Genomic DNA, 19,507 nt, shown 5'->3' with positions numbered 1-19,507 from the left:
TCTTTCGGCAGTGATTTCCGTGTGTTCTGAGACCAGCAGTGCCTAATGAAAAGAAACACCTCGCTACTATCTTTCCCTTGAGTCCACTTAAATAAATCGTCTATTTTTGTATTTGTGCCATACAGTTTCTTCAATTTCATATATTATTTTTATTGTGTTACTCTACTTAAATAAATCAATATCCTCAGTTTCATCTATTATTTTTATTGTGTTAGTATCTGAAATAAATTTTCTATTTTAGCATTTGTGTTGTACAGTTTCCTCAGTAAGATCAATTATTTTTAATGTGTTAATCTACTCATATAAATCTTGTATTTTAGTATTTGTGTTGTACAGTTTTCTCAGTAAGGTCAATTATTTTTATTGTGTTAATCTACTCAAATAAATCTTGTATTTTAGTATTTGTGTCATACAGTTTCATCTATTATTTTTATTGTGATAGTCTACTGAAATGAATCTTTTATTTTAGTATTTGTATTATACAGTTTCCTCAGTTTCATTTACTATTTTTATTGTCTTAGTCTAGTTAAATGAATGTTCTATTTTGTTTGTTTGCTGGTTTCTTGAATTTCGCGCACAGCTACTCAAGGGATATTTGAGCCATCTCTTCCCAATTTTGAAGTGATAAACTAGAGATCAGGCAACTGGTCAACACCATCCGTTGCCAAACCAACTCTTGGGAAACTTTTTACCATTGAATACTGATATTATGTGTCACAGTATAAAGGCTAACAGGCTAAAAGAGTGAACATGTTGGGTGAAAGTATTAGAAGAATCTGCTGTTCAGCAATCCTTATAATACTTATACGGGTGTAAGCTCATAATGAAACTATTATTCTATGTTTTCCTTTAACATAGTGAAACGAGATTCAATTTGTTTTACTTTCTAATTTTTGTCGATCTATTAGTAGAGAAATTGTATATTTTTAAAGGAAAATTTTCAAAACTTACAGTGAACAATGTTGAGTATTACGTTCCTCCACGAAACTAACGCATTTGAAAAAACGACGGCCTACGTTATCCAAGATTATGAGCAAAGAAACTTATCAAAAGTATTATACGAGGTCTGTTCAAAAAATACGCGGACTGTTTGAATTGCGCGGCTCCAGTTGGTTCCAGGGGAATCCGCTTGGTGTCGCTAGGTTTGCACAGATCAGCTGATTACGACGCCATTTCCCGATTGCAGATATCTTCATTTGTGTATTAACTACGCGATTTTAAGTGAAGTGCGATTTTTTTGGGCAGATTTCAGAATGAATGACCTGAAGGAGCAACGACTTACTGTGAAATTTTGTGTTAAACGTAGAAAATCTGCAACTGAAACTTTTGCTATGCTTAACTCGGCTTACGGTGATGTTGCTATGAAGCGTACGGCATGTTTCAAGTGGCATGAACGTTTAAAGGATGGTCGACAGTCCATTGAAGATGATGAGCGTTCTGGACGTCCTTCGACGTCAACTGACGACCCACACGTCGACAAAATCAACACCCTGGTGCGGGCAAATTGACGTCTGACTGTCAGGGAGCTTGCTGAAGAGTGCGGGATATCAGTTGGATCTTGTTACGAGATTTTGATTGAGAAATTGAAGATGCACCGCGTTGCTGCGAAATTTGTGCCTCAGAACTCGTGAGTTTTTGGCCAAACACTCGATCACTGTTCTTCTCCACCCCTTCTACTTACCTGACCTTGCTCCTTGCGATTTTTTCTTGTTGCCCAAACTCAAAAGACCCTTGAAAGGAAGAAGATTTGAGACGATTTGAGATTAAGGCAAATGCGACGAAGGAGCTGGAGGACATTACAAAAGAAGCGCACCAGGTCTGTTTCAACAAGTGGAAACACCGTTGGGATAAGTGTGTGCGTTGGGGAGGAGAGTACTTTGAAGGGGTCCCAGACCTGTAACTTCTAAATAAAGTACATTTTGTTTTATGACGTCAGTCCGCGTATTTTTTGAACAGCCCTCATATTACGAATCATATGTATGGATCATTTATGGACCAGTATTTGTGTCACATTACATCAAAACAAGATTGATAAAATATTTTCCATCAAATCCGTGTTTATTTACTTTATTACGAGTTACCACTAAAAAGAACATAATATAATTTCGATTGCACACCTTATAGGCTGCACACAGCTGCTGACTAAGTCTTTATTTTATAGTAATAATTAATTCAACATTCTGAACCACAGTTTATATTTTATAGAATGTCTAATGTTTCATTATTTCTCGTCAGTTGTGATGCACCTCTTGGTGAATGTTCTTTTAAATTTCTTTTTTAAACAGCATTCTGTGTTCACGTACAGCAGAGAAAACGTGAGTTTCTGAACACTTATTTGTTAGCTGCTTTTGTTGTTACCAAGAATAATAGCATATACGAGTTAAATCCTCGCACATGAGTGTCGTGTTTATTATTCAACTCACTGTTAATCTTTCTTTTCTACTACTTATCTAAGCTGAATTTCCCATTCGAGGATGAACTATTGATACAATGCCCTTTTCATTTAATGTTTGTCCATTACACAGAATCCAGTGTTTCATATTCCACCGAAATCCGTCGAACCACAAGTATATCCACTTCCATACTGTAATAATGAGCCAATCACAAAGCACTGGTTTCCATGACGACACTGTATAGCGCATAACTTTCTATATTTCTTATTTGAGACTATCAGTATCGAGAACGAAAGTAAACTCGAAGAAATTTGCTATTAAAATATACCCACTTTTCAAGTCTTTACTATCAAGTTAAGTTCAATGTTAAACCTGAAAGCTGACCTAAAAATAAATATTTGTTAGCTTTTATGACGAGTGTGTTGTTAGAGAATTTATAAATAAAGATATGGATAAATGTGTAATAAAATCACAATAACTAGTTAGAACATCGGAGATACCTTATTAAGCATTGAACAGGCTATTATTTCATAAAATGTTCAGTTCTGTCATTTATAAATGCATAGAATGAATAAAACATTTTAAGGGCTCAATAAGATAACATTAAAATTTACACAATATTTTAATTTTTGTATTAAAGCCAACAAGCCTTACCTAACAAACTGTACATGTACCAGTGGGTCACAGACCCAATATATAATTATATGTAAAATCGTAATCTGACGGTCAGAATTTCGAATCTGCATGACACCAAACATGCTCACACTATCTTCCGTGGGGATGTTATAATTCCATTACTAGTTGGAAAAAAAAAGTATACCCAAAAGTTGACCGAGGGCTGGATAATTGTTTTTTGAATTTCGCGCAACACTACACGAGAGCTATCTGTGCTAGGTCCCTAATTTAGCAGTGTAAGACTAGAAGGAAGGCAACTCTCACTACCCACCGCCAACTCTTGGTCTACTCTTCTACCAAGGAATAGTGGGATTGACCGTCACACTATAACGTCCCCACGGCTGAAAGTACGAGCATGTTTGGTGCGACGGGGATTCGAACCCTCAGATTACAATTCGAACATCTTAAGCCACCTGACCATGATCGGGTGGTGATGACTGGCTGACTTCCCTCTAGTCTTTAACTGCTAAATTAAGGACGGCTAGCGCAGATAGTCTTCGTATAGCTTTGGGCGAAATTAAAAACAAACAAACAATATAATCAGTATATACCATTCTAATTTTGTGTATTATATGAAAGAGAAAACTTAGACCAATCAAGTGTCATAAATGGTGCTGCCATCTATTTATTTTTCTTTTCATATATATTTCAAAAAATAAATTTCTGTAACTTTTGGATCTGAATCTTTGCTTAAGGTTCTTAAATATGTCTGAGATTTCTATTATGATTAATTCCTAGTTGTTATTGAAATATGTAATCAGTTTTACATTGTTTCTTACAATATTGTAAGAATAGCATTGTTCATCACATGTTCAACTCACATCGACTGATTAATTTTCACTTTCTGGCAAAGATTTAGCTTACCTGGTTTAAGAGCAAATGATTCTAGCATTATAAAGTATAATTTATCTCTGGAATAAATAAAGAAGCGAAAAATGCTAGACATAGGCTCACGTCACGTTCGATTTGGTGTATAGTGGTTTGTTGGCTGTTAATCGCAAAAGCTACACAATTAGTGGTATGTGTTTTATCTAATGTGAGTATCGAAACCCAACCTATAACGTTATAAGCCCTCAGGCTTACCGTTGGGCTACAATTCAGTGTCATAAGTCTCAGTATCACATTGTACACTTATTCGACTGCAAAGTCTTCTGCTGAATGATTCAGTAATCCTTCGTTGTGCTTCAGGCACGTGAACCAGCTTATAAGTTCTTCTATGTAACGAGTAAACTTAATTAAATTTATTTTAAGAATAAATAAACAACTATATGTTATTAATCATTACTATAATTCTGAATTTAAATGATTTAATATGTCTCAGACCATGACCACTACTTTCAAACACCACAACTTCCAAATCACTTTCAAATTGAAAATAACTTTATGACTTATCTTTCGATGTTGTAATACCATCTTGAGAAGATTTTCTTTTCTGTTTTGAACCTCAATATGTTATTACAACCTGCATAACGCTTATCAAACAGTTCCAATTAAAGATTATGTTAATGAAGATAATCTTAAGTAAAACCAAACACACTATATCTATTCTTAAGACTAAGAATTCTTTCCATTATTTTATATTTGGTTGAAATAACACTTGAGGAAAAAAAAGTAATAAAACAATATAAATATAAAGAAGAAATTTATCTGTGTATAACAAAACATCCCTGTACCAAAAAACACTAATATCTCAACTGTCAATTCACTATATCTAATTTCATTTCCTGATAACCATTTTCATATTATCACGTCATCTGCCAGAGAATAACGCAATTGGTTCACCAATCTATTGGTTGTAATGAAATCGGTCTTAAGTAATAAACAAACAAGAAGTTTCTCGGTCTGATAAGTCCTGGTGTTGGACACAACAGATATAATACTTTTGCACATTTTTTTGTGCTTTCAACTATAAGTTCTTGAAACCGTATAGAGGCCTCTCATAACGTCACAAAACTTTATTTTTCATTCAAAGCAACCGTATTGAGCGTCCCACGTTTAACTTTGAGCAGTTCACAGCTATCGATATCAATTTAAGATTCAATAAAACTTTACATGCATTCAGTGATGTAAACATTGTTTGTAGCAAAAGATATGGATCTGAAATCCTGGAACTATTCAGTTTCTTGAAATACAGTTTTCTTTTAGTGGAACCAAAGTAACCCCTCTGACAGCAAGATTAAATTTATACACAACAAAGGAACATTGTAAGGTTATAATCTGGTCTTTCAATTTAAAGAAAGAACTAAGACAAAAATTAGGTCAGAACATACATCCCACCTGTTTCGGCCAGTATACACTACGAATGACATCGTTTAGCTGATCATTAATGTTCAAGAAGTATTTGTTTGTATTGGATAGACTAATAATTACAGAATTTGTTGGCACATTTATAATAGAAGATGTAACAACACTTTACTTATTCAAACAACCACGAAGTATTCTATCAACTAAGTAACTTGGAAAATAATGTTTCCTCAAATTCAAGGACCAAATTCCAATTTACAATCTTCCATTTTTGTTTATAAATTTAATTGTCTCTGCTATCATGAGGGCTACATTGTTTTCATTAATATAACATTACTGACAGGTGTCTCTTCATGTATATCACTGACATGATTTATAGTGCAAGATAGTTCGATGTTATAACTCGTAATTTTCACCTACGATGACCTTTGACAAAGCCCTTGTACCACTGGCGATTTCTATTCAGTAAGAGATGGACTAAAAACCACCACAAGACTGGTCGGTCATTGCTAATGAAAACAAAAGTCATGACATCATTCTTTCATGGGCAAAATATATTTATTTGTTCAAGGTTAACAGAAAAAACACGGAGTACATGTTTTGGTGGACAAATTGCTGGAGCATAGAGGATCATATTGTCCACAGAAACTTGTAGAACATGTTTTCAATTTTAACCTTATAAAAATAAATTAATTGTGTGCATAAAATATTGGTGTCGTGATTTTTATTTCTATTGAAAGTATACACAAGTACTGTCAGTTTAACGTAGCCATCAGACTCTATATTATCGTTGACAGTTTATTATATTTTTGATTTTATTTCAAAAGGTATTATACATACAGTTTAAATTATAAAACATCTACAGTTGGTGACGATTTAAATAAATAAAAAAGAGACCTGTTTGTTTATAAGATACAAGTTTGAAAAAATATGATAAATATGTAGAAATAAAAGTCATTACAATTTTATAGAAACCTTAATACGATTGTTTTCGTTTTTGAATTTCGCTCAAAGTTACATGAGGGCTATTTACTTTAGCCGTCCTTAATTTCGCAGTGTAATACTAAAAGGAAGGCAACCAGTCATCAACACTCACCACCAACTCTTGGAGTACTATTTTACCAAAGAATAGTGGGATTGACCGTAACATTATAACACCCCACGAATGAAAAAACGAGCATGTTTGTTGTGACAGGGATTGAAACCCGTGTCCTCGGATTACGAGTCGAGTACCTTAACGGCCTATGCAGGACCGTAATACGCTTGTAAACTTGAACATACAGTCCTTGGTTTGATTGAGTTTGTTTGTTTGTTTTTTTCATTTAGCAAGTGTTCATCTTTTGAAACTTAAGTTTGCTCAACAAATAGGTCACTAAAAATATAATCAGCAAAAACATCCAATATGCAAAATACGCTACTCCCAGAAACACAAATAGTTAATTCGAAATAAACAATTTAGCAAAATATTCTGTCGTTAAATGTCTCAAAGAATAATAAATATGTGACTATATTGACCATGTGTGATATATGTATATGTATTGAAAGTTTACGTATAAAATCCGGTTTTATTATGAACATGTGTAGGAGATATTTGCGTTGGAGCAAATATGAAAGTGAAGGAAATGTTCGGAATTTTTAGCACATTCTATTTCATGTTATCGCTGTCGTGAAGACGCATTCGAATAGTCTGAATTTTTTCGAGATAGCATGACCAAAAATCAATACCATTATCTAATATGACCATAGACCACACCACACACATCACACTTAAAAGGAATTAGAAATACAAAAGTTCGATAACTAGTCATTTTCAACTTCAGTATTTGCATAAGTCAATTTCTTCATCATCTACACACGTATAATAGTCACATTTATTTTTAAAAGAAAACTCCTTGTAAGAATTGCGTTCAACGTATTTCTAGAGTTTACTATTCTTGGTGTCTTTCTGAAGAAATAACGTACAATTACAGTAAATTAACCATATATTTCATATTGACATCTTAACTGTTCAAAAAGACTGCAAATTTGTTATTTTTTATACTGTAACAACATGAAATGCATGATAACAACACGTACGTGTGGTGTTCTAGATGTGAACATAAATTAACAGAAGCTCTTGTGATGTTCGGACAATTCCAACATCTCCATGAAAACGTCTGGAAGGAGGGTTTAACGTTATATTGTATTTCTGTAGACCTAGAACAAATAGATATTCTATAATGTATCTCCAAAAACCGTTATTCGTGTACAGAACATAGTATATATATCGATGTACAATACTAACGTGCAATAGTTTTTATATTCATGTAATTGTGATTAGATGTTTAGATAGTTGACTCCATGAGCTATACTGTTTTTAACGTTATTTCAATTTAATTAAAAATCACTGTTATTTACAAATAAATTACTTTGTTATAATCAATACAATATGTTTTATAACAGCGATTTTCAAATATTGTACATAGATTTTTACTTAGTTTCAAACATTGGGTGAAGAAAATAGTTTTTTTATAACGAAGCAACCACATTAGAAATGTTAAATTACACAATTTGTTTTGCATCCTTGATACACCTTTATACATATTATTTACGATTTGTAATATCGACTAATTAAAATTATATTTAAGAAGTGGAAACTACCAGGCTGTACACATCTCATCTCAGCGTTTTTTTCCAGAGTAATGTGGTTACGTCTACATAACCATAGGATATTCTAAAAAACAATATATAGATAGAAAATAATGAATATTTTTACTTAGGTAAAACATCTGCTTTACTAATAACTTCTCTTTATTATATTTGAAGCATAGATTCGGTGGCTTACATTTTCCTAAAAAAAGTCTGGGTGTATTTCTTTGTATTTACCTTATAAAATAAGCTAAAACAACTGAAACTTTAAAAGTGATTGAGTTATTTGCTTGAAGAAGTTGCATGCTTTGCAACTTTTTTGTGAAAAACTTAAATATTAGCAATTATTTTCCAATCCAGAATTAAACTATTTTGCCATATGCTAAAAAAATAATTTTGTCTCTAAATCAACTCTTTTTGTTTTACGTTTGTAATACATGCTTAGATGTCAAAACTAGCCACATGTATCACCACGAAAGAATACGCCGAAATCTTTAAAAGAAAACCCTTTCGTTTTTATTATTCTCACAGAAAATATTTTATTTGAAATAATACAGCACGAAAAGAGAAATACTGTTACAAATTGAGGAGTTGGAAGTAGTATCCTTCAGGCAGGGTCTTTCGTTTTGATGGGCAAACTGTTGTCTTGTAAGCACACTTCGACTGTGTTATTTAAACCGACAGAGACAAATTTAAGCTTCTAAAATCGATGTGAAAGTGCTACTGGCAGCTGAGAAATTGGACAATCTCAAAGAATAACGTCTTACATATCACAAGTGAGTCTTGGTTTGAGTGTAACACTAGTGACTGAATCTGATAATCAACACTTACTGTTCGGTTTATTGACCGTGCTTAGTACTTCTGGCATCAGGTCTGTGACTTAATGGAGCTTTGTTTTCGAAGACCTGACTTTATTTTTAGTCACAAACATATTTATTCGTAGAGTCACGTAAATAATTTTACATTTTCGTCATTCTGGATATTTTTGTGATAAACAGAACAATGACTGTTAAACAGTGAAAAATAGATTATATACGAGTATTCTATTTGTTTTTTATTTGTTTTAACTTCAAAGCGTAAGTTAGAGAAAGAAGTAGGTAGTGGAAACATTACACTTATTTAAATACGAATTCATTACTTTCGTTGTTACTTTTTGTAAGGGAAGGATACAAGTTTGTAACCTTCTTTGTACATACACAGTGGAGAAAAGTAACTAAGAAGTTGTTTCATTTATAATATAGTTTAATAATATATTTCTCCAAAATACAAACAATAATTAAATTGTTTTCATATGTCCTTGTGTTATTTTCTTTAGTAGCAACGGTATAGTGTCAACTTGTACTATTTAACTTACGATCATGTGTTTGTGTGTATATATATATATATATATAACCATATATATATGTACACACACACAGACATGTGAGGGATTTAGTCTCTGGAATCGCTTTGATTTTCACATCTGGTATTCTTTTCCTGCATAATAAACACAGGTTCGACACTCGTGACTACAAATCTTTAATAGCATTATCTATTGTTAGACAATGACATTAATAATATATAATCTTCATGCTTTGATAAGCTTATTTCATGTTTGTAACCTCAGCAACAAGAGAGGAGGACATAGTATTTACATTTTGTAAAAGTGCATCTTTTAGATTGACTTTAGATGAGTCAGTACAAAGTCTCCGTTCTTAATGATGATGTTCCATGTTTAATTCTTCTATCAGAACGTCAACATTTCTATAGAAACATGAAGTAAGTTTTATTCTGCAGTGAGAAGCAAACCTTTGATGGCGACTTTTTGTTCCTGGAGGTAATCAATTCCATTGTTGTAAACGAGAACCAGAAGTTCCCCATGTTGCTTTGATAGAGACAAGTCATCAATCAGATCATTTAGCTCTTTCTGTGTGATCACATGAAGCAGTTTATATTGAGATGCCACAGGAACAGAATTACTAAATGAAGATGATTCATTGTTTTCTACACATTATAACTCTTCTGATTCTTAATTTGCTGGTGGATGTGTTACTATAAGACCATCTCCGTAAGGTACTGGTTTCAATGTAGATACACTATTTATATATTTAATGTGTTTCTTTGCATTTGCCCTAATATCCAATAACATTAATTATGCAAAAATAACAATCAGTCAGATGATCTTTAGGATTATATCATATCGTGGAAACTGCAGGTAACATACTTGCTCTTTCTTAATTAACCACTGCGTTAAATCAAATGTAAAACTGTCCAATTTTACATCCATTATCACTGTACTAAGATACCTTTACCTTATGTGTGATTTTTTTCCTTTGTGAAAGTGTAATATATTTGAGTGATTTTGCACTACTTTACTTGAACTGGATACAGCCAGTGTTTCAAATTATTTTCTAAAAAACATTAGGAATTTGTATACAGAACTAGATATTAGGATATTTTAAGAGCAAAGTTATGTGAAATTTGATTATATCGCGAGTATGATGCGAGAAAGAAATTAGACTTTGTTTTCACTGTGCATGTTGTGAGGCGAAGTCACCAATTGAGTGATTGAGAAGCAACTGAGAGAGAGCCGTCTGATTCCGCCTTTTTTACGCTCCGTCGTGAGACTTATCAACTGCTTAACCAAACTGTGCACATACGGTTTTGTGATTCCCGATCGGAGTAGGTGACTGTAGAATTGAAGAAAAAATGGTGAAATTTGCTATAATTATATTGAGAACAAGTAGCATACGTGAACAATATATTTGAAATTTTATATCAATATAATACAGTCATCGTTTTAAGTTACCAAATATTTATGCCTTTTACCTCATAAACTATCCAAAGAAATTTAATTTTACAGCATCAATCTATTGAACTGAGTTTATTACATTGTATTTTACACACTGATGATAAAATATTGAGATAGTAAAATAACTCAACAACTAGAGATGATGAGCAACTTATTACACTTTTGAAATCAGCACCAACAAATTAGCATGAATTGAGGTCTCTCCAGTATAATTTTAAAACACCTAGAAATAAAGTCTGCCATTATTTTTTTAAACATATATTTATTTAAACCATATTTGTTCAAAAATAATATAATGGCAAAAAGTACGTGTTTGAGATTTTATATTGAACCCTGATCTAAAACAATAAGTAACAGGTTGAACTAGTCGGTGCGAAATTAGCTAACGGTTTGAAATCAGATAATGTTTGTAGATCAGAATAATTTCGAGCCTAATTACGTATTTGTTTAATTAATGTAATAGCTCTTTATGCAATTTAATTATTTTTGAATTACCACATATTTTTTAAAATATTGTTATAATCTTTAATTACCGCATCTCTTATTAATACTTAATCAATATATGTTAATGAGTAACTTTATTCACGACTAAGTAGCATGTAATAATGGTCATAAGTCAAAGGCCAGTGCTGTGACCTGACATATGGCTTCAAGCTAAATCCATGTAGCAGTCATAGAAAATCTCCTACCAATAATTAAATGAGTCAAAGAAGACCTGACGGAACTGATTTATTCTACTCAAAGTTATTTCTAACTAGTCAGAAATTCTAACACAATTATTTAAGAGTTTTGGCATCATTCCCGTTTGAAGTCACGGAAGGATATGACTTTTTACAGATAAATCCTAATTCTGCTGATGGCAAGTTATATATCACAACTGTAACAAAATTACTCTTCAAATTCAATACATTTGGTAAGTTATTAGTCAAAAGATAATTATTTAATATTATTCATGAAGATATATCATATTTAAAAACTAATAATTTCCATGAAAAAATTAGAAACTAAGTAATTCTGATATGAAGGTTAGTGTTACCTTTGGATCAGAGAAAACTATGTAATTTAAATTACTGATACATAATCATTAATAAATATAGCTAATTAAATAACTTGTCATTATGTTTTTAGATACATTTGCTGTTAACATGATAAAGCTGTGACACCTTCATCTACTGTGTCAGGACGTGTTCGTCAACAGAGGATATAATTTTTCCGAGATGAATACCAGGAATGAGGTTATCTGGTGGGTATAGTAAGTTGTTCACGTTAAATGTACAGGTTTGACATTATTAATTTAGAAATACGTATCGATATCAGCTATGAAAATGTCGTTAAAAGGTACACAACAAATATATATTTCAAAGTCTTTTTAATCATTGTAAATTTTCAGTGTATTTTGTTACATCAAATGGTCTAGTTAGTTTAAAACGTAAAATATATTTCGTTCCTGCATAGTTTATTTTATGTTCTGATATACTCAACTATTTGTGAACAGGAGCACTCATAATTAAGATACTTCTTATTTCTAAGAGTTGCATGTATTCAAATGGTTAAATCTGCTCAAAGATTTATTCGGAACTATATGAATGGCTACCCGCCATCTTGAAATTAGAAATTTATTTCATAGGACAAATCCGTTATAATACGTATACTATTTTCACAGAATTCTGTGTAATTTCCCACGCACTAAAATTAGCACAAATATTAAGGACCTGACCTTGTGGTTTAGCCTACGAGCATATACGACCGACTACATTCAGTTCAAAATATCTGTCTTAATTATTCAAGTGCCAAGCGGTGGTATTCGTTAAATAATACATTTCTTGTAAGTATGAGTTCAAAAAGACAAACAAACAAGCTTGTAAGTGCGAATAAAATTAGATATAATATAAAAATGATCATTTTGACGATCTAGAAGGAGCTCAGATTTGTAATATTAGCTAGAGTATTAAATTAATTCAGCAAAGCTTCTTACGTCCCAAGATGAGAGAGTGATTCGTGTAAGACAGCTGATTGGTTGTCATGAGCTTTCTACAGTAGTAACATATAACATGAAAGTTTATTTCATTATGTCGCAGAGCGATGTTGTTTAGATATCAAACAGAATGAAATGGTAAATATTAAAGGGAACAATAGTTGAAGTTGCTTTATATACTTTAATATATATATATACTTAATGCTGTTGTGCTACAGTAAATGTTCTATTATATAAAAACATTTGAAAATACATACAAATAAACTTTAAGAAAGGGTAAATTAGTTTGTTTCTTTTTACTATTGTTGTAATTAACTGACTAAAAAGAAGTTTCGTCTTTATTTAAGCCTCCTGAAACAACTATGTTGTAAAGCTAACGAGTTTATATTATAACGCATCACATTTCTCATTGCAACAAGAGGTTATCTCTGTATAGCTAAAATTGTTTCTCAAACCATAGTTTAGCTTATAATTCGCACATCTGTTGATTACTTTAGCCTTATCTTTACGCCGATTATTAAAATAATCATATTGTTAATTCCCTTAATTCTATTTATTATTACCACCCTTTGCTCACAGTGCCCTATTTAATTCATTTTCTTATTCGTTGTTGTAATTTACAACAGAGTGTAAAAAACTACAACTACAGAGTGGAATATATGCTATCTGTTTCACCTAGGATAACTGAACCCCAAATTTCAGTGCTGCAATTCCATAAATTTACCGGTAAGCTTCCATGATACTTTATTTATTATTGTTCACCTGAACGGCACATCACGTCCACAGTGAGGAAAACAGCCAAGTTCTTGACCACTTTGTCTCATGCATAGCTGTCCCTAATCTGGAACTGATAATAAGAGACAAGTCAATCTTATTAGTAATTTTTCATCACATATCTTATTTGCCTGTTTCTTTTATAACTCACCGTGTCTCGTACACGATATTATTCGGCCCTGAATTCAAAACGTTAACTTTCAGATCACGCTCGAACTCCATTCTAGTTAAATATAGTTTTTATCAAACTTCAAACTTTATGATTATAATTTAAAGCTACAGATAACAGAAAATTTTCTTTATTAATATCTGTGTTTTGTATAATGTCAGACACTTATAAGAGAATATTATTTTAATTTAAATGTTCAACATTAAAAATGTAACACTTTCTACATGACCTCAGTGTACAACCTAATAATTTTCGCTGCTCTTTGTTAATTTTTTTAGACTAATCAAAATGAATCACTGCATTACACTAATAATTCTTATAAAGTAATATGTTGGGTAACTTCAATGAACGAAATTTAAAAGAAATTATCTGCACTTTGTAAACAATATGTATCTGGTAATATAGGCAACATGTTTCGCGTCTATGTATCTATATATCTGTTCGCAGTGAAGTCCTATTCGACAGTGCTATTCAGCTAGAGAATAATACTGGATACGCATGCACAATTATTTTTGGAGAAAAGTATTTATATAGCTGTATTATTATTATACGATGTAAAGACAAAAGATAAAACATCATGATAAAGAGAGATTTTACTGTTCTGTATGGGAACAGAAAAAAAGTTACTCATTAAAGCCTGAGAGCAAAAAATGTAATAAAAACAAACACTATACCTAACAGTGCAATGCTTTCATTTATGAAATGGGTATTATGTTTGAGAAAGAGAACCATTGTGAGGAAGACTGACATAGATCCTGAAACAAGAATATAAAGAATTAATTGAATCTGAAGGACTTTCAGAACTTTCAGAATTTCCTCTGAAATTCTCAGCAGAAAAAGAAAACAAAAATTAAAGTATCTTAAATTGTGACTAAATCCATTTTACATTTTAAGATTCTATAACAGGGTGTGTGTATATTTAGATTTCTTCATGTTTAATAATCTTTCCTGTATCAACAGCAAAATAATTAGTCATGATATGATTGAAAGAATAATAAAATATTAAACCAATATTTTGAGCACCTTCCTACTGAAGAACCTAGTACGTGTTATAAACATTAATCGCAATTTCTCTTTTTAAATTGTCTGCAAATATTTGTTTGTTGTGATCTAAAAGTGTACGAAATTGTTATATTCGTGTAATATTACACGAAATTGTTAAATTACAGTAATTACACTGATGCATCCAGATAACTCAATGTGTTTGTGATTAAACTCAGATATGATTGACAAGGAATAGATTTAAAGTAAGTATCTATACATATTTAAATGTTTTAAATAAATTTTTCTGTCAGTCAGTTTTAAAAACTGTATTTCTCTTTGAGAAGCACATTGCGCATGAACATAAAGTTGTAAACAAGACAATATTATTAAAAGCACATTTTGTTTGAAATACTATGTTTAATGCATTATTTTAGAGAAGACAGTGTGTATTATTTTTATTTATTTTTCAGTTTTTATGCACTTATAGGTATGCAAATAATATGTTTCAATTATCATTAACTTCATATCGGAGAATATATATATATATACACCCACACAGATGCATGTATTAGAAATAAAGATTAATCCACTAAATAATGTCTCTGTTTTAATATGCTGGTTTAAGTAGGGGAATGAAATATCTTGATAACCTATAGTGAATTGAATCTATTGATCTATAAGTTCGGTAATTTCGTTCTTCCGAATTTTATTTAGCAGCTCATGTGTTAACGCGCCTTTTTGATCTTATGGTTGTTTTCCTTCCATATTTTAGGCTGATTGAGCTACTGCACATTATCGTATTGTTTGTGGTTTTTACTCTACATGTTATTGCTCCATAATATTGTTAGTTTTTCTTTAATAAGAAAACTAGGTATTAAGTAATCAAAATAGGACTAATTATTGTGCTTCAGAATTTAAAAGTCGTAATAGCAATCTAAGAAAACACATTATTTTACTGTCTTACTTTTAATACATCCGAATGAAACAAGACTAGAGCTTCATAAAAAAAAAGTCATAAAAGAGACAATTAACTCTGGTAGAAATGTAGTTTCCAAACTTGCAAGAAAAATAGTTAGTACATGTGTGACTAATAGTATAAATTACACAAACATTAAAATGATCAATTAGACACTAGCGTTTGCATAAGCTAGCGAAATATAATAAAAATAGGTTTTGAATTGTACTGCTGGAAGGATAAAAGAAATATGTATATATATATATTATATGTAATGCGATACTCTTACTACGATTTTGTAAGTTCTTAGAGTAATAATTCATAATAAAAACAACTTATTTTTATATTATTTGTTCTGGTTTTTCTTCCGTGATGTCCTAGGGTAGTCTACTAGACAGAACTTGGTACAGAGGAAAACATTTACTTTCTTTTTTATATTGTTAGCACATACACATTATCTAAGTCAATCTCTTGAAGATCTTTTATATCCTGTACTCAAGATTGGCCTTCTAAGCGGTAAATATCCGGTTTCTTGGCATTAAACAAAAAGTTGTTGTTTTTTGTATCTGAAGTTAATTCGACTTTAAGAGGAAAAAATATGTTCTTCGTGTCTCTCTAGAAAATCCAAATCGGAAATATTTCTGGATTAAAATATAATAATTTGTCAGAAGTTTACACTTTCGTTTGAAAAGAGGTTTTATAATATCAAAATTAGAGATTAAGTACAAATATCTATTGTTTAATAGCATATCTTAAAATTATATTTTATTGTATTTTAACAAAACAGATGCAGATTAATCAATGAAAGTTCTTGTAATATCAATTTAATACTATTGTTTAGGAGTTATCACCACGTCTGACAAATTTTGAAAGAAATACACGTATTAACTTGAACACGTGTTTATACATCGTATGTCTTTTATGATTGATGAAAACTAAATAAACGGTAATCGTTAGCTCTATAGCTCTACTATGTATTTTTATAAAGAACTACTGAATCGTTGTGAATGACGCTTTGACACCTTTAACCTAAAACTACACAGTTTCGTGCTTACACCTAGAATGACATATGTTATTTTTCTATTTACTGAACTCACCTTAATTATCTAAACATAACTGCACACTAAACTTATATCTCACATAAGATTAAAACTTAATAAAAATTTCCCACAATTCTTTATCTTGTTTTGTTCTAATAATATAATTAGTTACGTTTAAATACATAATTACAGCAAAATCTGACTTTATATTGATGAAGCTGCAAAAACTATACAAAATCTTAAATTGTACTTACAGAGACAACATCTGGAGCTGTAGTATTTTACTTTGTTACGCATTATCTACTTTATAAGCTGATTCTTCACAATGTGATTTTTACATTGACACTATTTCTACGTACGCATTATTATCAATATTTACCTAAGTAGAATAATGTAAACTGTAAAAACTGTATCGTATCTTTTATCTCATATTTACTTACGGCCTAACTGTTGAACTATAATATTTTCAGGACATTTTCTTCCACGATTTAAGTGAAATTAACTGCAAATACGTGATCGGCAGGAGTTATAATAATATGAAATTATTTATGTTTTACTGCCAAACTAATATATATGTCTATATTGCTTGAAGGATATAAAACTATTTTTATAATATATTACATGTTTATAATATTTTTTTATAAATTTGTTAATAATGACGAAGTATTATGATAACATAATTGATAAATTTCTTTAGATAACTGGTAAGTTGAATATATTTCTGTTTGAAAAGCAAAAGAAATTGATTAGCAAAGCATAATATTTTTAATATTCGGTCGTTTACGATTATGCTTCATGAATAAAATTTAGTATTAAAACCATTAGTCCAAATTACCTTGCTGTTTTGGTTCAATACACTGAAAGGTAGTTGTGTTTCGAGTCTCTGTATCAGAAAGTGTCTTGATGAGTATGTAGTAACTTAATCTCTAAAGTTAAAAGAGCTTTATTTCAAGATTATATGAAGTCATCCCATGAGTAAAGTCGTTTGTAACAGTAAGATTTAAAAGGATAAAACATAACTCAAATAACTTTAATCAATTATATATTTTCTACCACTTTCAATAACAGTTTGCCAAAGTCTAAAATATTTTTAATATCACTCAAATAAAAATGAGATGATTTTGAGACAAAAATGATACAAAGGCTATTTTTAATTCATTCATAGAAGTAAACTGTTTTTCATTTAGATGATGTTGCAAACTTCTGAAAATATGGTAATATGAAGGAGCAAGATCAGGAGAATAAGGGGAATGGGGTATTTCTTTCAACCAATCTCTTCAATTTTTCTGGAAGTGATCCTAGCGGTGTGAGGACGTGCATTGTCATGGTAGAAAACAATTGCTTTCTGATTCACTAAAGCAGGTCTCTCTTTTGAGTGCAGTGTTCAGTCGATCCATTTGCTAACAGTATCTCTCAGCAGTGATTGTCTGGTTTGGTTGTAACAACTCAAAGTGTATTATACCTCCTTTATCCCACCAAACACTATGCAAAACCTTCCTAGGGTGCAGGTTCGCTTTTGGCTGTAGCGTAACTGGTCTTCTGCACTAACCCACAGTGGGCAGCGCTTAACATTTTGATAAAGCACCCATTTCTCATCTCCAGTCACTAGGCGGTTCAAAAACGAAGCTTGAAGTTCACGAGAGTGAAGAGATGTGCAGATATTTTGCGTTCTCTCGGATTACGCTTTGTCACACTAATTTTGTTCTTGGATAGTATGTGTTATTTCTTAATTTCTTATTTTGTAAAAGTACAGAAAATGGCCATTATTTCCTTCAAACTTTGCTTTAGTGAACTGGATAATGAAATTTAAAAATTAACTTATTTTCTATGTTAAAATTGGCAATTTTGCACATTTTCATTTACATAAAGTCTTAATAAAATAATATATAATCAAGATTTAATGTATTTTTACTAAAGGTATACAAAAATGAACAAAAATTTTAGAAGTGAGTAGTTTTTCAAGTCTTGCGACTGTAATGTAAATCACTTTCATGTATCAGCCCCCCAAATATAGTACCCCATCATATTTTTGTTATACGCACCCAGGTCACAAAAGCAACGTTTAAAGAGAAAAATAGGTCTTTTCCAATTACCTCTGGCATAAGCAATTAGGAAATAACACTTTCTGCTCAGTGTGTGTGTGTTTTTTTTAAGCAAAGCCACATCAAGCTATCTGCTCAGCCAACCGAGGGGAATCGAACCCCTGATTTTAGCGTTGTAAATCCAAAGACATGCCGCTGTACTAGAGGGGGGCTTTTCATCTCAGAAACAAGAAAAAGTGAAAATGTTGTTACATAGTGTTAACAGCTGACAAGTCATGTGGTACCAATTTTCCCAATTTTCCAACTCTACTAAGTAATTGCAACTGTCAATTGACAGTGGAAGGAGATGAATTGAGTTTCTGGGCTAATTCTTCAACAGTTACAGCACACTTCTCTTCAAGTGTTGCCAGTAGCAGGTCATTATCAAACTCAACAGGGCATCTGTCAAAATGTAGTCTCCAGTTCTAAACTTATTGAACCATCTTTCACACTTCCTCACATTCAGAATGTTATTGCAGTTTACCTCTTGAATGCTTTGCCCAGTTACGGTAGTACGTTTCCCTTTTCTGATCTCGTAAAAGATTATATGTGTTCTTCTGACACCTCCATGATAACTGGGGTTTCTAAAGTAAATTAAACAGAACTAATTCAGAAATTAGCTGGCTTTCACTTAATGCTATGAAGTCATCCCATATAATTTATATTCCTTTAAGAATAACTTCATTTAGCCAAGAAATATGCATTTAAACTTATCGTATCCCAAAAAATGACATTACTTATATGATGACCTGATATTTTTAAACCTATATTAAATAGCTTTGTTATAATAAATGTTTA

General features: G+C 31.4%; 1 long non-coding RNA gene across 1 annotated transcript in view; it reads right to left on the bottom strand.

Moving 5' to 3' along the window:
- Positions 1–19,163: 19,163 nt before the first annotated feature.
- LOC143232237 (uncharacterized) overlaps positions 19,164–19,507 on the bottom strand; it is a 33,689-nt gene continuing 33,345 nt past the window's right edge. The window contains exon 3 of the long non-coding RNA XR_013017456.1: positions 19,164–19,293. This is a non-coding gene — a long non-coding RNA (uncharacterized LOC143232237). The remainder of the gene's footprint in view (positions 19,294–19,507) is intronic.

This window comes from Tachypleus tridentatus, chromosome 11 (assembly GCF_004210375.1).
Source record: "Tachypleus tridentatus isolate NWPU-2018 chromosome 11, ASM421037v1, whole genome shotgun sequence".
NCBI classification, from domain to species: Eukaryota; Metazoa; Arthropoda; class Merostomata; order Xiphosura; family Limulidae; genus Tachypleus; species Tachypleus tridentatus.
Note: the sequence above shows the minus strand (reverse complement) of the source record. Positions and strands in the feature narration are given on the sequence as shown.